Here is a 21973-nt window from a genome sequence, read left to right as displayed (position 1 = left end):
TTACCCCCCATTTTGAAAAGGAAAATGCAATAAATATTTACTCTGAGCTGCGCTTCGGTAGGTTGGTGGTAGATGGAAGGCCGTGTTGCCCAACCAAGTCCTTTGTCCTTTGAAGAATGTCTCTGCTGGTAAATTCGATACGTTGTAGTAATGTCGTTGTGTGGTAGACGGGATACACTGTCTGTTCCTTCCTAACCTGCATTTGCAGCTGCTGTTGCTAACTCAACGGCTAGGAGGTATCACTTCTGTAGTGAATAAGAGTTCAAAGTTCATACCATTCGCAACCAAAGCTCATGCTGATGCTGGCTTTGTTCTGTAGTTATTATATGAACCACTCTGACATCAGACCGTCGTCCTCACGTCCTCGGAACAGGAGGTTATATTGTCGTCAAGGGCTTATATAGGAAGGGAGAGGAGGGCGTGTATGAAAAGTTTTGTAGCCCATGTCCCTTCACAGGGGCGGGCCACTGATTGAGCAGAGCCCTCACCTTATGGAAACCCAAATCTCACATTTTAGAAGCTAAAATCACATTTTATCCCATCACGAATAATTTCATATTCAAACATTTAAAATGAACAACAATTCCATGTGAATCCGATAACTCTGATGCACAGACTTTCCACTGTAGAGTTTATGTCATCTTATCATTGATGAGAATGTCTCAGATGACAACCGAACTGACATCATATTCATTAAGTAACACAGCATATGTTCAATTGGTCGGATTACCAGAATATAATTAATTTACCCCCACCTTCTGATGTTCCCAGAATCTCTATGTTAACCAAGGGTTTTGCAAATGTAACATCAGTAGGGTAGAGAGGAAAAAGGGGGGAAGAGGTATTTATGACTGTCATAAACCTACCCCCAGGCCAACGTCATGACACCATGTATAAAGTATCTCAGAGACTAGTACTCCTAGCTGCTATGTTATCATTCTCTATTCCAAGGGGACTAGATCAATAGAAGACTGAGGCTTTTAATCTTTTCATGGCTTTTTCAGATCTCAGTACTTAGTTTATTTGGTGCAGTGTTTCCAACCTTTTATTCAATATAGTAATGGATTTGTATTGCTTTTGTTATACAGCATTGCTGACAATTTGTGTGTGTGTGTATGTGGGGGGGCAGGTTCTTCCTCTAGAGAACCAGATGAAGGAACCGAAGCGATTCCCCGCGGCTCTGAACACCGGCATGGGCATCACCATTGTCCTCTACATTGTCTTGGCAACGCTAGGCTACCTCCACTTTGGTGACGACGTCAAAGGAAGTTTAACCCTTAACCTTCCTAATAACGCATGGTAAGCACCATCACATAAACAGGAACATGGTGTATAGCTTACTGGGGGGGAGTGGTGAGAGAACTAATCCAATTCCATAACACTGTGGGACACGGTGTCTGTTAGTGGAAGTGGTATAGGTATCTGTTAGTGGAAGCGGTATCTGTTAGTGGAAGCGGTATCTGTTAGTGGAAGCGGTATCTGTTAGTGGAAGTGGTATCTCTTAGTGGAAGTGGTATAGGTATCTGTTAGTGGAAGCGGTATCTGTTAGTGGAAGTGGTATCTGTTAGTGGAATAGGTATCTGTTAGTGGAAGTGGTATAGGTATCTGTTAGTGGAAGCGGTATAGGTATCTGTTAGTGGAATAGGTATCTGTTAGTGGAAGTGGTATAGGTATCTGTTAATGGAATAGGTATCTGTTAGTGGAAGCGGTATAGGTATCTGTTAGTGGAAGCGGTATAGGTATCTGTTAGTGGAAGCGGTATAGGTATCTGTTAGTGGAAGCGGTATCTGTTAGTGGAAGTGGTATAGGTATCTGTTAGTGGAAGTGGTATAGGTATCTGTTAGTGGAAGTGTATCTGTTAGTGTATCTGTTAGTGGAGCGGTATAGGTATCTGTTAGTGGAAGTGGTATAGGTATCTGTTAGTGGAAGTGGTATAGGTATCAGTTAGTGGAAGTGGTATCTGTTAGTGGAAGCGATATCTGTTAGTGGAAGCGGTATCTGTTAGTGGAAGTGGTATAGGTATCTGTTAGTGGAAGTGGTATAGGTATCTGTTAGTGGAAGTGGTATAGGTATCTGTTAGTGGAAGTGGTATAGGTATCTGTTAGTGGAAGCGGTATAGGTATCTGTTAGTGGAAGCGGTATCTGTTAGTGGAAGCGGTATCTGTTAGTGGAAGTGGTATAGGTATCTGTTAGTGGAAGCGGTATAGGTATCTGTTAGTGGAAGCGGTATCTGTTAGTGGAAGTGGTATCTGTTAGTGGAAGCGGTATCTGTTAGTGGAAGCGGTATCTGTTAGTGGAAGTGGTATAGGTATCTGTTAGTGGAAGCGGTATCTGTTAGTGGAAGTGGTATAGGTATCTGTTAGTGGAAGCGGTATAGGTATCTGTTAGTGGAAGTGGTATCTGTTAGTGGAAGTGGTATAGGTATCTGTTAGTGGAAGTGGTATCTGTTAGTGGAAGTGGTATAGGTATCTGTTAGTGGAGGTGGTATCTGTTAGTAGAAGTGGTATAGGTATCTGTTAGTGGAAGCGGCATCTGTTAGTGGAAGTGGTATAGGTATCTGTTAGTGGAAGCGGTATAGGTATCTGTTAGTGGAAGTGGTATAGGTATCTGTTAGTGGAAGCGGTATCTGTTAGTGGAAGTGGTATAGGTATCTGTTAGTGGAAGCGGTATCTGTTAGTGGAAGTGGTATCTGTTAGTGGAAGCTGTATGTGTTAGTGGAAGTGGTATAGGTATCTGTTAGTGGAAGTGGTATAGGTATCTGTTAGTGGAAGCGGTATAGGTATCTGTCAGTGGAAGCGGTATAGGTATCTGTTAGTGGAAGGTATAGGTATCTGTTAGTGGAAGTGGTATAGGTATCTGTTAGTGGAAGTGGTATAGGTATCTGTTAGTGGAAGTGGTATAGGTATCTGTTAGTGGAAGTGGTATAGGTATCTGTTAGTGGAAGTGGTATCTGTTAGTGGAAGTGGTATAGGTATCTGTTAGTGGAAGCGGTATAGGTATCTGTTAGTGGAAGCGGTATAGGTATCTGTGTTAGTGTTAGAAGTGGTATAGGTATCTGTTAGTGGAAGTGGTATCTGTTAGTGGTTGGTATAGGTATCTGTTAGTGGAAGCGGTATAGGTATCTGTTAGTGGAATCTGTTAGCGGTATAGGTATCTGTTAGTGGAAGTGGTATAGGTATCTGTTAGTGGAAGTGGTATCTGTTAGTGGAAGTGGTATAGGTATCTGTTAGTGGAAGTGGTATCTGTTAGTGGAAGTGGTATCTGTTAGTGGAAGTGGTATAGGTATCTGTTAGTGGAAGCGGCATCTGTTAGTGGAAGTGGTATAGGTATCTGTTAGTGGAAGCGGTATCTGTTAGTGGAAGCGGTATCTGTTAGTGGAAGTGGTATTAGGTATCTGTTAGTGGAAGTGGTATAGGTATCTGTTAGTGGAAGTGGTATAGGTATCTGTTAGTGGAAGTGGTATCTGTTAGTGGAAGTGGTATAGGTATCTGTTAGTGGAAGCGGTATAGGTATCTGTTAGTGGAAGCGGTATAGGTATCTGTTAGTGGAAGCGGTATAGGTATCTGTTAGTGGAAGTGGTATAGGTATCTGTTAGTGGAAGTGGTATAGGTATCTGTTAGTGGAAGTGGTATAGGTATCTGTTAGTGGAAGCGGTATCTGTTAGTGGAAGTGGTATAGGTATCTGTTAGTGGAAGCGGTATAGGTATCTGTTAGTGGAAGTGGTATAGGTATCTGTTAGTGGAAGCGGTATCTGTTAGTGGAAGTGGTATAGGTATCTGTTAGTGGAAGCGGTATCTGTTAGTGGAAGTGGTATCTGTTAGTGGAAGCGGTATAGGTATCTGTTAGTGGAAGCGGTATCTGTTAGTGGAAGTGGTATCTGTTAGTGGAAGTGGTATCTGTTAGTGGAAGCGGTATCTGTTAGTGGAAGTGGTATAGGTATCTGTTAGTGGAAGTGGTATCTGTTAGTGGAATCTGTATAGGTATCTGTTAGTGGAAGTGGTATCTGTTAGTGGAAGTGGTATAGGTATCTGTTAGTGGAAGTGGTATATGTATCTGTTAGTGGAAGCGGTATCTGTTAGTGGAAGCGGTATCTGTTAGTGGAAGTGGTATCTGTTAGTGGAAGTGGTATAGGTATCTGTTAGTGGAAGTGGTATCTGTTAGTGGAAGTGGTATAGGTATCTGTTAGTGGAAGTGGTATCTGTTAGTGGAAGTGGTATAGGTATCTGTTAGTGGAAGCGGTATCTGTTAGTGGAAGTGGTATAGGTATCTGTTAGTGGAAGCGGTATCTGTTAGTGGAAGCGGTATCTGTTAGTGGAAGTGGTATAGGTATCTGTTAGTGGAAGCGGTATAGGTATCTGTTAGTGGAAGTGGTATAGGTATCTGTTAGTGGAAGCGGTATCTGTTAGTGGAAGTGGTATCTGTTAGTGGAAGCGGTATCTGTTAGTGGAAGTGGTATCTCTTAGTGGAAGTGGTATAGGTATCTGTTAGTGGAAGTATAGGTATCTGTTAGTGGAAGTGGTATCTGTTAGTGGAATAGGTATCTGTTAGTGGAAGTGGTATAGGTATCTGTTAGTGGAAGCGGTATAGGTATCTGTTAATGGAATAGGTATCTGTTAGTGGAAGCGGTATAGGTATCTGTTAGTGGAAGCGGTATAGGTATCTGTTAGTGGAAGCGGTATCTGTTAGTGGAAGTGGTATAGGTATCTGTTAGTGGAAGTGGTATAGGTATCTGTTAGTGGAAGCGGTATCTGTTAGTGGAAGTGGTATCTGTTAGTGGAAGCGGTATCTGTTAGTGGAAGCGGTATAGGTATGTGTTAGTGGAAGTGGTATAGGTATCTGTTAGTGGAAGTGGTATAGGTATCAGTTAGTGGAAGTGGTATCTGTTAGTGGAAGCGATATCTGTTAGTGGAAGCGGTATCTGTTAGTGGAAGTGGTATAGGTATCTGTTAGTGGAAGTGGTATAGGTATCTGTTAGTGGAAGTGGTATAGGTATCTGTTAGTGGAAGCGGTATAGGTATCTGTTAGTGGAAGCGGTATAGGTATCTGTTAGTGGAAGCGGTATCTGTTAGTGGAAGCGGTATCTGTTAGTGGAAGTGGTATAGGTATCTGTTAGTGGAAGCGGTATCTGTTAGTGGAAGTGGTATAGGTATCTGTTAGTGGAAGCGGTATAGGTATCTGTTAGTGGAAGCGGTATCTGTTAGTGGAAGTGGTATCTGTTAGTGGAAGCGGTATCTGTTAGTGGAAGCGGTATCTGTTAGTGGAAGTGGTATAGGTATCTGTTAGTGGAAGCGGTATCTGTTAGTGGAAGTGGTATAGGTATCTGTTAGTGGAAGCGGTATAGGTATCTGTTAGTGGAAGTGGTATCTGTTAGTGGAAGTGGTATAGGTATCTGTTAGTGGAAGTGGTATCTGTTAGTGGAAGTGGTATAGGTATCTGTTAGTGGAGGTGGTATCTGTTAGTAGAAGTGGTATAGGTATCTGTTAGTGGAAGCGGCATCTGTTAGTGGAAGTGGTATAGGTATCTGTTAGTGGAAGCGGTATAGGTATCTGTTAGTGGAAGTGGTATAGGTATCTGTTAGTGGAAGCGGTATCTGTTAGTGGAAGTGGTATAGGTATCTGTTAGTGGAAGCGGTATCTGTTAGTGGAAGTGGTATCTGTTAGTGGAAGCTGTATGTGTTAGTGGAAGTGGTATAGGTATCTGTTAGTGGAAGCGGTATCTGTTAGTGGAAGCGATATCTGTTAGTGGAAGCGGTATGTGTTAGTGGACGTGGTATAGGTATATGTTAGTGGAAGTGGTATAGGTATCTGTTAGTGGAAGCGGTATAGGTATCTGTTAGTGGAAGCGGTATAGGTATCTGTTAGTGGAAGCGGTATCTGTTAGTGGAAGCGGTATCTGTTAGTGGAAGTGGTATAGGTATCTGTTAGTGGAAGTGGTATAGGTATCTGTTAGTGGAAGTGGTATAGGTATCTGTTAGTGGAAGTGGTATCTGTTAGTGGAAGTGGTATAGGTATCTGTTAGTGGAAGCGGTATAGGTATCTGTTAGTGGAAGTGGTATAGGTATCTGTTAGTGGAAGTGGTATAGGTATCTGTTAGTGGAAGTGGTATCTGTTAGTGGAAGTGGTATAGGTATCTGTTAGTGGAAGCGGTATAGGTATCTGTTAGTGGAAGCGGTATAGGTATCTGTTAGTGGAAGTGGTATAGGTATCTGTTAGTGGAAGTGGTATCTGTTAGTGGAAGTGGTATAGGTATCTGTTAGTGGAAGTGGTATCTGTTAGTGGAAGTGGTATCTGTTAGTGGAAGTGGTATAGGTATCTGTTAGTGGAAGCGGCATCTGTTAGTGGAAGTGGTATAGGTATCTGTTAGTGGAAGCGGTATCTGTTAGTGGAAGCGGTATCTGTTAGTGGAAGTGGTATAGGTATCTGTTAGTGGAAGTGGTATAGGTATCTGTTAGTGGAAGTGGTATAGGTATCTGTTAGTGGAAGTGGTATCTGTTAGTGGAAGTGGTATAGGTATCTGTTAGTGGAAGCGGTATAGGTATCTGTTAGTGGAAGCGGTATAGGTATCTGTTAGTGGAAGCGGTATAGGTATCTGTTAGTGGAAGTGGTATAGGTATCTGTTAGTGGAAGTGGTATCTGTTAGTGGAAGTGGTATAGGTATCTGTTAGTGGAAGTGGTATCTGTTAGTGGAAGTGGTATAGGTATCTGTTAGTGGAAGTGGTATCTGTTAGTGGAAGTGGTATAGGTATCTGTTAGTGGAAGCGGCATCTGTTAGTGGAAGTGGTATAGGTATCTGTTAGTGGAAGCGGTATAGGTATCTGTTAGTGGAAGTGGTATAGGTATCTGTTAGTGGAAGCGGTATCTGTTAGTGGAAGTGGTATAGGTATCTGTTAGTGGAAGCGGTATCTGTTAGTGGAAGCGGTATCTGTTAGTGGAAGCGGTATAGGTATCTGTTAGTGGAAGCGGTATCTGTTAGTGGAAGTGGTATCTGTTAGTGGAAGTGGTATCTGTTAGTGGAAGCGGTATCTGTTAGTGGAAGTGGTATAGGTATCTGTTAGTGGAAGTGGTATCTGTTAGTGGAAGTGGTATAGGTATCTGTTAGTGGAAGTGGTATCTGTTAGTGGAAGTATCTGGTATAGGTATCTGTTAGTGGAAGTGGTATAGGTATCTGTTAGTGGAAGCGGTATCTGTTAGTGGAAGCGGTATCTGTTAGTGGAAGCGGTATCTGTTAGTGGAAGTGGTATAGGTATCTGTTAGTGGAAGCGGTATCTGTTAGTGGAAGCGGTATCTGTTAGTGGAAGCGGTATAGGTATCTGTTAGTGGAAGCGGTATCTGTTAGTGGAAGTGGTATCTGTTAGTGGAAGTGGTATCTGTTAGTGGAAGCGGTATCTGTTAGTGGAAGTGGTATAGGTATCTGTTAGTGGAAGTGGTATCTGTTAGTGGAAGCGGTATAGGTATCTGTTAGTGGAAGTGGTATCTGTTAGTGGAAGCGGTATAGGTATCTGTTAGTGGAAGTGGTATAGGTATCTGTTAGTGGAAGCGGTATCTGTTAGTGGAAGCGGTATCTGTTAGTGGAAGCGGTATCTGTTAGTGGAAGTGGTATCTGTTAGTGGAAGTGGTATAGGTATCTGTTAGTGGAAGTGGTATCTGTTAGTGGAAGTGGTATAGGTATCTGTTAGTGGAAGTGGTATCTGTTAGTGGAAGTGGTATAGGTATCTGTTAGTGGAAGTGGTATCTGTTAGTGGAAGCGGTATCTGTTAGTGGAAGCAGTATCTGTTAGTGGAAGCGGTATCTGTTAGTGGAAGTGGTATAGGTATCTGTTAGTGGAAGTGGTATAGGTATCTGTTAGTGGAAGCGTTATAGGTATCTGTTAGTGGAAGCGGTATAGGTATCTGTTAGTGGAAGTGGTATAGGTATCTGTTAGTGGAAGCGGTATAGGTATCTGTTAGTGGGAGCGGTATCTGTTAGTGGAAGCGGTATCTGTTAGTGGAAGCGGTATCTTTTAGTGGAAGTGGTATCTGTTAGTGGAAGCGGTATCTGTTGGTGGAAGCGGTATCTGTTAGTGGAAGCGGTATCTGTTAGTGGAAGCGATATCTGTTCGTGGAAGCGGTATCTGTTAGTGGAAGTGGTATAGGTATCTGTTAGTGGAAGCGGTATCTGTTAGTGGAAGTGGTATAGGTATCTGTTAGTGGAAGTGGTATAGGTATCTGTTAGTGGAAGTGGTATCTGTTAGTGGAAGCGGTATAGGTATCTGTTAGTGGAAGCGGTATCTGTTAGTGGAAGTGGTATCTGTTAGTGGAAGCGGTATCTGTTAGTGGAAGTGGTATAGGTATCTGTTAGTGGAAGCGGTATAGGTATCTGTTAGTGGAAGCGGTATCTGTTAGTGGAAGCGGTATCTGTTAGTGGAAGCGGTATCTGTTAGTGGAAGCGGTATCTGTTAGTGGAAGCGGTATCTGTTAGTGGAAGCAGTATAGGTATCTGTTAGTGGAAGCAGTATTGGTATCTGTTAGTGGAAGCAGTATCTGTTAGTGGAAGCGGTATCTGTTAGTGGAAGCGGTATCTGTTAGTGGAAGCAGTATAGGTATCTGTTAGTGGAAGTGGTATCTGTTAGTGGAAGCGGTATCTGTTAGTGGAAGCGGTATCTGTTAGTGGAAGCGGTATCTGTTAGTGGAAGCGGTATCTGTTAGTGGAAGTGGTATCTGTTAGTGGAAGCGGTATCTGTTAGCGGAAGCGGTATCTGTTAGTGGAAGTGGTATCTGTTAGTGGAAGCGGTATCTGTTAGTGGAAGCGGTATCTGTTGGTGGAAGCGGTATCTGTTAGTGGAAGCGGTATCTGTTAGTGGAAGCGGTATCTGTTAGTGGAAGCGGTATCTGTTAGTGGAAGCGGTATCTGTTAGTGGAAGCAGTATAGGTATCTGTTAGTGGAAGCAGTATTGGTATCTGTTAGTGGAAGCAGTATAGGTATCTGTTAGTGGAAGCGTTATATGTATCTGTTAGTGGAAGCGGTATCTGTTAGTGGAAGCGGTATCTGTTAGTGGAAGTGGTATAGGTATCTGTTAGTGGAAGCGATATCTGTTAGTGGAAGTGGTATAGGTATCTGTTAGTGGAAGCGGTATCTGTTAGTGGAAGTGGTATAGGTATCTGTTAGTGGAAGCGGTATCTGTTAGTGGAAGCGGTATCTGTTAGTGGAAGTGGTATCTGTTAGTGGAAGTGGTATCTGTTAGTGGAAGCGGTATATGTTATTGGAAGTAGTATAGGTGTCTGTTAGTGGAAGTGGTATCTGTTAGTGGAAGCAGTATAGGTATCTGTTAGTGGAAGTGGTATCTGTTAGTGGAAGTGGTATAGGTGTCAGAAATGGTTTGTGACTACTGTATTAAAATATAGGTTTTTGTATATCAAAATCATTGTATTGTGTTTAACCTTAAAAATCTAAATTAAAATGATTCAAATCTAAAAGATAAAATTCAACCAGAGAGTGTCCTTGGATAATGGGAAAAGGCCGCACTTGACCGTTGCACTTGAATAATTCCCATGGTGAATGTCTTGGCCCTCTACGCTATGAAATCACACACTTTTGCAGGTATTTTGATATTACCGGCCGCAATTGATATGGTGAAAACAATGTGTGGGGAGGTAGAGGCACAGAAACTCACATCAATACCTTTGCCATAACACTGTTAAACAAATATTTGATGCTATTGCTTAGCAATCAAGAGGAAACTCGTACTGAACAACTCAAACTCGTCAGCTCATGTTCTCCAAATGGGTGTTAGCTGTGCGGCTGAGATGCCCATGCATTGACTTTTGTTCGCTATACTGTACATGTCGTGGTATGCTATTCACGAGGACATATTGTTCTGTCTCACGATTCCCGAGCATGAAACTGCTAATGGGATGTTCAGTGTGCTGCGTGGCTATATTGATGAAAAACACATTCCATAGAGGATGTTCAGTGTGCTGCCTGGCTATATTGATGGAAAACACACTCCATGGTGGGCCTGTGCACAGATGGGGTTCCATCTATGGCAGGCAGACCTCTGCACTCTAAGTCCCACACGAGTGATGACTGCTCACCCCCAACGCTTGGAAGAGCACTTTGGGAACTACTTCCCAATCCATTTGACTGTGATCCTGGCTCAGTTGAAATGCCTGTAAGTAAAATTGAACAATTGATCGAGCTGTAATTTGACTGAATGCATCCATGGGTCACTGCGGAGGAGTTTTGGTTCCTGACTCAAAGGCAAAACCCTGCCGTCTCCCTCTGATTATTAATTCCACATTCAAAACAACTGAGAACTCTCAACTGGAAACTGGGAAATCTCCGACTTCAGTGCGTTCAAGACAACTGGGAACTCGAAAAGAAAACGAGCTCTGACTGGGGAGAAAAAAGTTTTGAATGGTCATCCAACTCGGAATTCCAACTCGGGAACTCTGGCATCTTTCTAGAGTGCCGACTTTCCGACCTGAAGATCACTCACGTCATGATTTGACCTCGTATTTTTCAGAGTTCCAAGTAATGGTACCCTTCGCCAGCTCATATGTGTAAAGCTGGGTTCAGTGCTCCTGTCTGTATTAAACCAAAATATTGGCTGTTAATTACAGAATTGTTTTCACATGGCTGGGGTCGCAAGAATTTTGAGATATCTAAATGGGGTCGTGGGTCAAAAGAGTTTGTACTAGGGATCGATCGATTAATCAGCATGGCCGATTAACTAGGGCCGATTTCAAGTGTTCATAACAATCGGTAATCGGCCTTTTTGGATGCCGATTATGGCCGATTACATTGCAATCCACGAGGAAACTGCGTGGCAGGCTGACCACCTGTTACGCGAGTGCAGCGTCAAAATGACCTTGTAACTGCAAGGAGCCAAGGTAAGTTGCTAGCTAGCATTTAAACTTAACTTATAAAAAACAATCAATCTTCACATAATCACTAGTTAACTACACATGGTTGATGATATTACTAGGTTAACTAGCTTGTCCTGCATTGCATATAATCAATGCGGTGCCTGTTAATTTATCATCGAATCACAGCCTACTTCAACTTCCCCAAACGGTTCATGATTTAACAAAAGTGCATTGCCGAAAAAAGCACAATCTTTGCACAAATGTACCTGACCATAAACATCAATGCCTTTCTTAAAATCAATACACCGAAGTATATATTTTTTTAAACATATTTGGTTAAAAGAAATTAATGTTAGCAGGCAATATTAACTATGGAAATTGTGTCTCTTCTCTTGCGTTCAGTGCAAGCAGAGTCAGGGTATATGCAACAGTTTGGGCTGCCTGGCTCGTTGCAAACTGTGTGAAAACCGAATTTTACATTATTATGACATAACATTGAAGGTTGTGCAATGTAACAGCAATATTTCGACTTATGGATGCCACCCGTTCCATAAAATACGGAACTGTTCCGTATTTCACTGAAAGAACAAACGGTTTGTTTTCGAAATGATAGTTTCTGGATCTGACCATATTAATGACCAAAGGCTCGTATTTGTGTGTTTATTATATTATAATTACGTCTATGATTTGATAGAGCTGTCTGACTGAGCAATGATAGGCAGCAGCTGGCTCGTAAGCATTCATTCAAACAGCACTTTACTGCGTTTTCAAGCAACTCTTAGCAATGCTTGATGCACTGCACTGTTAATGACTTCAAGCCTATCAACTCCCGAGATTAGGTGGGAAATACTAAAGTGCTTATAAGAACATACAATAGTCAAAGGTATATGAAATACAAAAGGTATAGAGATAAATAGTCGACACGTCATAATTCCTGTAATAACTACAACCTACAATTTAACTGGGAATATTGAAGAACTGGGAATATTGAATCACCAGCTGTCAGATGTTCTCATGTTCTGAGCAAGGAACTTAAACATTAGCTTTTTTACATGGCACATATTGCACTTTTACTTTCTTCTCCAACACTGTGTTTTTGCATTATTTAAACCAAATTTAACATGTTTCATTATTTATTTGAGACCTAATAGATTTTATTTACGTATTATAAGAAGTTAAAATGAGTGTTTATTCATTATTGTTGTAATTGTCATTATTACAAATATATAAATAAAAATCTGCCGATTTAATCGGTATCGGCTTTGAAAAATCATAATCGGTCTACCTCTAGTTTGTACCCCTGAGCTATAGCCTACTCTGTTTAATTGAGACCACACACACCTGATCTTGCATGTATGGCTACTGAACTTGAAGTAGCAAGTATGATGAGAGCAGACTTTTGCAGTTTCTCTTGAGCCTAATTTTGTATATAGTATATAACCCAACTTTTTAGGAGGACAATTTGCAGGCAGAGACAAATAAATGATTAATCGATATTTATTGAAAATGAAAAGGCACAACGCTCGCTAACCATGGTAGTCTATGTGCACGTTGTGCCTTTTCAATGATGATAAATGTTTTTGATTGCACCTCAACTCGTGTTGGTTGAGTACCCTCCTCTTCTCAATATTTATTTACATACACTGTAGTAAACCTTGGAAAGATAACTGGCTGGTGATTCTCCGCCTATGCATGCCTACTCTATTATATTGTCACAACACATAAAGGGTTCACTTTACCTCACTCTCCCAACTAAGAGAGGAGAGGTAGTCTACTAAACTTGAAGCAGTGAATTCTGAGATTCTGTGAATAATGAGACAAATATGTACTATTAAAAAATAAAATAGGTCAGTCTGGGCTAACGCATGCAAAGCTTAAAGACGATCGTTTCCAAATAATCTACGGGACGAAAAGATAATTAATACCAAAGGTTTGTGTCTGACCGCCTGCTCCCAGTCTGTCAGGATCATAGGTCTTCTGTGTGTATGGCCCAGTGTAACATGCCCAGATGAGGTATGCTATGGTGAAGCCATGGTGAGGTTTGTCACTCGGGAAGTGAGGAAGAAAAAATGTGCTTTAATTGCCAAAGTTGTTTGGGTCTCATTTAATAAATCAGCAGGCCCAAATGTAATTAGACTGAGGGGAGACTAGCGTTACATCTTTCAGGTGATTGATGACTGCACATTTCATTATCCTTCATGTTTGATAAATGCAGGTTCATCAAGTGCCAGCCAGACCTCTCTCTCACACACACACAGTTTTGTATTGCTATACTTGTGGGGACCAAAGAATTGATTCCCATCCAAAATCCTAATTTCCCCAACCCTAAATGTAAGCCTTAACCTTAACCATAAACCCTTACCCCTAAACTATACCTAACCCTAACTCCTAACCCTACTTCTAACCCTAATTGTAACCATAACCCTAAACCTAACCCCTAACCCTATAATAGTCTTTTTCCTTGTGAGGACTGGCAAAATGTCCCCAATTTTCCTTGTTTTACTGTCCTTTTACTATCCACAAGGATAGTTAAACAAAAACACAGGCGCACACACACACACACACACACACACACACACACACACACACACACACACACACACACACACACACACACACACACACACACACACACACACACACACACACACACACACACACATGCACGCACGCACGCACATGCACATGCACACACACACACACACACACACACACACACACACACACACACACACACACACACACACACACACACACACACACACACACACACACACACACACACACACACACACACACACACACACACACACACACACACACACATGCAAGAGCACACACATGCAAGAACACAGAAACACATGCAAGAACACAGAAACACATGCAAGAACACAGAAACACATGCAAGAACACAGAAACACATGCAAGAACACAAACACTAGCATTCAAGTACACTCACCCTCACCTTGGCGTGAACTTGCAACAGCTTTTGTAAAGATGATATTTGTGAAAATGGTCATGCCCCCCAAGATGCCCCATGCCTGCATAAAAATTATGAGTATGAGATTCTCCATTTTTCACTGGCAAGACAAATTGTATCTGTATCCCACTTTAAAGAGAGGGAGAAAGTGGCAAGAGAAGACTACCCACTGGGCACAGATGCCATTTCAACATCTAGTTTTGATTTACATTTGGTTGACTTGCCAACTAACGTGAATTTAACATGAAATCAACACAAAATGTCAGTCATGTCATTGGATTTATGTTAAAAGATTTATGTTAAAAATACGAAATTCATTTTAATTACTTTTTGCAAATACAATCAGTTTAACACATTAATTCAACATTATAACATAGATTTTATTTTTATGATGTGGGAAGTGGAAATGTAGTGAATGGATCATATCTGCGGGTCCCAGATAACTAGCTGACATTGCTTGCATGCATGCTGAACAGGAGCCAAGATGAAGAGACTTTTCAGTGGCGGCCACTGGAGAAACACAATGGAGCGTGCAACTGGCGTTTAGAGTGGCGTTTTGCTGCTTGTCTATTCCCCATGCAGAAATTGTGAGCTCCTCAGTCTGGTGTATACCATGAGTCTCTCGCTCTGGCCAATGCAGTGGGTGATATTGCCTCTCCCCTCCTCCTCACTCCATTTTGTCTTCCTCCTCTCTCCCCTTCCTCCTCACTCCATTTTGTCTTCCTCCTCTCTCCCCTTCCTCCTCACTCCATTTTGTCTTCCTCCTCTCTCCCCTTCCTCCTCACTCCATTTTGTCTTCCTCCTCCCTCCCTTCTTCCTCTCTCAATTTTGTCTTCCTCCTCTCTCCCCTTCCTCCTCGCTCCATTTTGTCTTCCTCCTCTCTCCCCTTCCTCCTCTCTCCATTTTGGCTTCCTCTTCTCTCCCCTTCCTCCTCACTCCATTTTGTCTTCCTTCTCTCTCCCTTCCTCCTCGCTCCATTTTGTCTTCCTCTCTCCCTTCCTCCTCGCTCCATTTTGTCTTCCTCCTCTCTCACCTCGCTCCATTTTGTCTTCCTCCCCTTCCACCTCGCTCCATTTAGTCTTCCTCCTCTCTCCCCTTCCACCTTGCTCCATTTTGTCTTCCTCCTCTCCTATTCCCCCTCGCTCCATTTTGTCTTCCTCCTCTCTCCCCTTCCACCTCGCTCCATTTTGTCTTCCTCCTCTCTCATCTTCCTCCTCACTCCATTTTGTCTTTCTTCCTCTCTGCATTTTGTCTCATATTTAAGGGTTGTTTGCTGTCTTCTCCCCCACTCCCTGTACACTCATAGTATGAGTTGCTATCCTCCATCCTCTCGGGTTCCTGGCTAGTAGGGACTTACACCATTGCCACTTATCTTGTTCCCCCTTTCTCTCACTCTCTCTATCATTGTGTCTCATTCACCCAACCATTCCCTCACAGCTCAGCACCCAGTATAAACTCTCCTCCCAGGTCTCCACTGTACTTTCCTTCCTCAATTTTCTTCCTCAATGGGCCTGTACTTGGCACTATTGCCTCCTCTTTTTCCCTAATGGCCTATTCTTCCTGTCCCTTCTTACCCTCTGCTGGGTTTCTGCCTGTGGGCCTTGTCTGTTGTCAGAACTGGGAGAAGAATGTATTTCATGGCTTTCCCTCTGGTAGTGTGCGGCAGGTCTTTGCGGTGTGATAAACTTGATGAATCATTTACAATAGAATCCCTCTCTGTGGCTTGGCAGGGGGCTAATCCCTGCAGAGGAGAGGAGGAGGGAGAGAAGGGGGGGACGGGAGGAGAGTGACGGGAGAGGGGGGGGCGGGAGAGGAGGGGAAAAGGGGACGAGAGAGATGGGGCAGAGAGAGAGAAGGGGGAGAGAGGAAAGGGGGATGGGAGAGGGAGAGAGGGGAAAAGGGGGTGAGAGAGAAGGGGCAAAGGGGATGAGAGAGATGGGTGCAGAGAGAGAGACAGAAAGGGGAAGAGGGAGAAAGCGTGAGGGAAAGGGGGATGGGAGAAGAGGGAAAAGGGGGCGGGAGAGAAGGGGAAAAGGGGATGGGAGAGAAGGGGATAGGGAGATGAGAGAGAAGGGGATACGGGGATGAGAGAGAAGGGAAAAGGAGGATGAGAGAGAAGGGGATAGGGGGACGAGAGAGAAGGGGATAGGGGGGGACGAGAGAGAAGGGGATAGGGGGACGAGAGAGAAGGGGATAGGGGGACGAGAGAGAAGGGGATAGGGGGACGAGAGAGAAGGGGAAAGGGGGACGAGAGAGAAGGGATAGGGGACGAGAGAGAAGGGGATAGGGGACGAGAGAGAAGGGGATAGGGGGACGAGAGAGAAGGGGATAGGGGGACGAGAGAGAAGGGGATAGGGGGAGAGAGAGATAGGGGATAGGGGGATAGAGAGAGAAGGGGATAGGGGGACGAGAGAGAAGGGGAAAGGGGGACGAGAGAGAAGGGGATAGGGGGACGAGAGAGAAGGGGATAGGGGGACGAGAGAGAAGGGGATAGGGGGACGAGAGAGAAGGGGATAGGGGACGAGAGAGAAGGGGAAAGGGGGACGAGAGAGAGAAGGGGATAGGGGGACGAGAGAGAAGGGGAAAGGGGGACGAGAGAGAAGGGGGATGAGAGAGAAGGGGGACGAGACAGCTCCCTGACCAAGGCCCTTCTCCCCCAATTGCTCAGTTTGGCCGGGCTACCAGCTCTAGGAAGAGAATTGGTGGTTCCAAACTTATTGCATGATGGAGGCCATTTCGTTCTTCTGCAGAAATGTTTTGGTACCCTTCCCCAGATCTGTGCCTAGACACAATCCTATCTCGTAACTCTGCAGACAAATCCTTCAACCTCATGGTTTGTTTTTTGTTCTGACATGCACAGTCAACCGTGGAACCTTACATAGACAGTTGTGTGCCTTTCCAAGTCATGTCAAATCAATTGAAATTACCACAGGTGGACTCCAATCAAGTTGTAGTAACATCTCAAGGATAATCAATGCAAACAGGATGCACCTGAGCTCAAATTTGAGTCTAAGGTATTTATTTTTAAAATGTTTAATACATTTGCAAACATTTATGAGAACCTGTTTTCACTTTGTCATTATGGGGAATTGTGTGTATATTTCTTATTTATTTAATCAATTCTAGAATAAGGCTGTAGCGTAACAAAATGTGAATAAAGTGATGTGGTCTGAATACTTTCCTTCGGCACTGTGTATATATATATACACACACACACACACACACACACATACACACACACACACACACACACACACACACACACACACACACACGTATATACAATCGAAGTCGGAAGTTTACATACACCTTAGCCAAATACGTTTTAACTCAGTTTTTCACAATTCCTGACACTTATTCCTAGTAAAAATCCCCTCTCTTAGGTCAGTTAGGATCACCTCTTTATTTTAAGAATGTGATATGTCAGAATAATAGTAGTGTGATTTGTTTAATTTTTTACTTCATCACATTCCCAGTGGGTCAGAAGTTTACATACACTCAATTAGTATTTGGTGGCATTGCCTTTAAATTGTTTAACTTGGGCCAAATGTTTCAGGTAGCCTTCCACATGCTTCCCACAATAAGTTGGGTGATTTTTGGCCCATTCCTCCTGACAGAGCTGGTGTAACTGAGTCAGGTTTGTAGGCCTCCTTTGCTCGTGCACGCTTTTTCAGTTCTGCCCACAAATGTTCTATAGGATTGAGGTCAGGGCTTTGTGATGGCCACTCCTGTCACGACTCCGACCGAAGGTGGCTCCCCTTCCCGTTCGGGTGGCGCTCGGCGGTCGTCGTCACCGGCATACTAGCTGCCACTGATCCTTTCCTCCCCCTCCTTATGTGTTTATTGGTTACACCTGTTTTGAGTTTGTTGTAATTAGTTGGGCTTTATTAGTCAGCCGGCCCGCCCGTTTCTTTGTGCGGGATTAATGATTGTAACCTTTGTGTTTGGTGTAGACGAACGTGTTGGTTTATGTTCGTGGAGTTTGCTGGACAGTTTTTGTCTGGGGCATTTGTTTTGAGCACCCAGTGTTTCGTGGGGGGGTCGTTGTTCACCATGTGTGCATTAAAAGAGCACTATATTGAACTCTCTGTTTCCTGCGCCTGACTTCCCACTCACGACACCCAGAACCTTACAACTCCAATACCTTGACTTTGTTGTCCTTAAGCCAATTTTCCACAACTTTGGAAGTATGCTTGGGGTCATTGTCCATTTGGAAGCACCATTTGTGACCAAGCTTTGACTTCCTGACTGATGTCTTGAGATGTTGGTTCAATATATCCACATAATTTTCCTCCCTCATGATACCATCTATTTTTTGAAAAGCACCAGCCCCTCCTGCAGCAATGCATCCCCACAACATGATGTTGCCTCCCCCTTTTTTGTGGCTGCACAATGCACGTCTCTCTCCAGAATGTCCTCTCTCCCGCCCATTTGTGCACATTCATTGTTTCATGACTTCATTGTGTGAATTGTTTGTGTTTGAGTGATAGTGTATTTCATTTCCCAATTACATATATCACTAGTACTACATTTACTGTTCATTTCTGTACTTTCTTATCTACAATGTTTTTGGTTACGTTAAGGTTTATTAATGCATTCAATATCATTTTATTCCAGTCTTTTACCGTTCTCGCTGTCAGTGGACACGTTGTTTGCGGAGTGCACAACCTATGCTACACGTGTGAGAAACAAGTTTGTTTGATTACATTCCATTTACGAGTTTTGTCAATTTAGTCATTGTCTTCTGTTTGGAGTGCTACTGTACATGTTGATTAAGGACGGGCACCTGATTACACATAGAAGTAGGTGTGCGTGCAAATTTAGGCATATAAATGTGCCCATTTGGGGGTCTGATAGTTTTGGGGATTAGCAGAACGCACCACCACTAATGACCTGTGGAGCTTCTCAAAGTGCTGTTTTCTTCACCTCAAACAGCAAGCAAACGTAAGTCTATTTTTATAGCCGTTGAGAAAGACATGTATTTAAAAAATCTTTCCAGCTCTCTTCCTTTTGATAACCACTCAGCGTGAAAGGGAAAAATGTCATGCTCTGATCAAGTGGAAACATCATAAAAAAAGGCTTCCTGATTACTTATTATCCCTTGCACAAATAGCCTACAGCTGTGTCTGTCCAGAGCTCACTGGCAGGGGAAACACTGAGGGCCCAGAGTATTTTACACAATGTTGCATGTTTGCTAGCACCAGCTTCAGGCCTGGACCAAATTGATAGTTGAAATAATGTTTCAAGTTATTGCAGAGAGGCCATGTGTAGCCAATGTGATTTATAGGATATTTATTTTTATCAGGATATTTTCTACCTGCAGGCTGCAATGCTTTTATTTGTTGGCTTTATATAGGCTATTTTTACATAGTTGGCAATGGCAATGGAAGTTACTTTTTAGGTTTGTATCAATTTAATTTAGATTTGGATAGAATGTTGATTAATCACATGAAAATGATTTTGAGATATGATGACGTTATTAGAAATTGAACTGTGTCACGTTCTGACCTTAGTTCTGTTATTACATCTTTGTTTTAGTATGGTCAGGGCGTGAGTTGGGTGAGCAGTCTATGTTCATTTTTCTATAATTTGGGATTTCTGTGTTCAGCCTAGTATGGTTCTCAATCAGAGGCAGCTGTCAATCGTTGTCCCTGATTGAGAATCATACTTAGGTAGCCTGGTTTCACTTGAGTTGTGGGTGTTTGTCTTCCGTGTCAGTGCTTGTTGCCACAGGGGACTGTTTCTTTTATTCACGTTTATTGTTTTTATTCAGTGTTCTGTTGTGTTTTGATTAAACATTAAGGACACTTACCAAGCTGCGCATTGGTCCTCCGATCCTTCTCGCTACTCCTCCTTAGAAGAGGACGAGAACCCTTACAAACTGTTCCACGAAAATGTGCACATGAAAACTATAACTGGCACTCAGATCGGTAGAAATGGTAAGATAAATTTGCATTCCACATGAGAAAGCTTGCCGACTCCTCGTGTAGCCTACTACCGGCAACTTCAGGAGAGTAACGGCAGAATCTCTGAAAGTCAGTAGGAGCAGGTTAAGTTTTTTCTTGTGGTTATCTTGATCTCTGGTTCTCTCTTGAGTCATTTCTGTCTCATGTAATCAAACAGTGTGCTTATTAAAGCATCAGACAAGCTCAATGTGTATACATAGTTGATTTTATTAAAACACATAGGGTATGACTATATATAGAAAAATACTTTTAAACATTTCTATCAATCGATTGGTCAAAGGAACAGAACTTTTGGTCGACTGATGCTTTTTCTTCGTCGGGGACAGCCCTGTTTTGGTGTAAAGTGTGTTTAACAACATGGGTCAGTGACATTGTTTGGTGTAAAGTGTGTTTAACAACAAGGTTATGTGACATTTTTTGGTCTATAGGAGGAGAAAGTGTGTTGCAAGAGGCTTGTCATAGGTGTGTTGGAAGAAAGTGTGGCGGATATACAGGCAGGCTGCTGAGATGAGGCCAGTGTCTCACACACACACACCACCCCAGAGGAATAAAGCAGTGTATGGTGTGATTAACCATGGGTCCTGTAATGACGTTGGCCTGGGGGTAGGTTGATGACAGTCATAAATACCTCTTCACCCCCTTTTCCCCTCTCTACCCTACTGATGTTACATTTGCAAACCCTCGGTTAACATAGAGATTCTGGGAACATCAGAAGGTGGGGGGAAATTAACTATATTCTGGTAATCCGAACAATTGAACATATGCAGTGGTACTTAATGAATATGATGTCAGTTCGGTTGTCATCTGAGACATTCTCATCAATGATCAGATGACATAAACTCTACAGTGGAAAGTCTACACATCAGAGTTATCGGAATCACATGGAATTGTTGTTCAATTTAAATGTTTGAATATGAAATTATTCGTGATGGGATGAAATGTGATTTTAGCTTCTAAAATGTGAGAATTGGGTTTTCATAAGGTTAGGGCTCTGCTGAATCAGTGGTCCGCCCCTGTGAAGAGACATGGGTTATAAAACTTTTCAGACACACCCTTCTCGCTCCACTATATAAAGCCGTGACGAAAATGTAACCTCCTGTTCCGAGGAAGTGAGGACTACGGTCCGATGTCAGAATGGTTCAGATAATAACTACAGAATGAAGCCAACATCAGCGTGAGGTTTGGTTGCGAATGGTATGAACTTTGAACTCTTATTCACTAGAGAAGTGATACCTCCTAGTCATTGAGTTAGCAACAGCAGCTGCAAACGAGGGTTAGGAAGGAACAGACAGAGTTTCCCGTCTATCACACAACTACGTTACTACAACGTATCCAATTGACCACCAGAGACATTCTTCAAAGGACAAAGGACTCGGTTTGGCAACACGGCCTTCCATCTACCACCAACCTACTGAAGCACAGCTCAGAGTAAATATTTATTGCATTTTACTGTTCCAAATGGGCGGTAATTTAGTAAATGCATAAGATACTGTATTTACGATAGCAAAGCTTCACCCTTTGTTCCTCAGTCTTCCCGCTCTTTCACTCAAACCCAGCCCCTTTTCTTTTGTGTAACAAGCTGTCATATCTATTCTGCCCGCTAGGGACGTTTTCCTTTATGACGTAATTTGTAATAAAGTTATAATTCATTATGTGTATATGTAAGTCTGTGTGATTAGTTAGGTATTTAGTAAATAAATAATTAAACCCAATTTTGTATTGCTGATTCAACTTGTTAGCCAGGGTTCTTGAAGATAACCAAGAATTTACAACTTTCAGATGAGACTGAATTAAGGTGATGATTAATATTGACTGCCATTGATGTAAAATTTACTAGGTCTTATATATATATATATATATATATATGTCCTGTCTATATATATTTATTTTTATGGCACACGAGCACCCGTCTTTTTCGTGCCCGTCTCATTTAACTAATCCGTTGCAGAGGCCGAGACTAATCCATTGCGGATGCCGCGGGGATGGTACAGTCCAAGAAGGGGAGTGTGGCTGCACAATGCATGTCTCTCCAGAATGTCCTCTCTCCCGCCCATTTGTGCACATTCATTGTTTCATGACTTCATTGTGTGAATTGTTTGTGTTTGATTGATTGTTAGTGTATATCCATTCCCCATTACATATATCACCAGTAGTACGTTTACTTTAATGTCTGGTAATGCATTC

At 42.7% G+C, this 21973-nt stretch overlaps 1 pseudogene; it reads left to right on the top strand.

The window, feature by feature from the left end:
- The window catches only part of LOC121839164, a 285007-nt pseudogene that overhangs the window by 62050 nt on the left and 200984 nt on the right, over positions 1–21973 (top strand).

The sequence above is a fragment of the Oncorhynchus tshawytscha genome, linkage group LG14 (assembly GCF_018296145.1).
Source record: "Oncorhynchus tshawytscha isolate Ot180627B linkage group LG14, Otsh_v2.0, whole genome shotgun sequence".
NCBI lineage: Eukaryota > Metazoa > Chordata > Actinopteri > Salmoniformes > Salmonidae > Oncorhynchus > Oncorhynchus tshawytscha.
The sequence above is the reverse complement of the archived record's forward strand: the minus strand, read 5'-3'. Positions and strand labels throughout refer to the sequence as shown.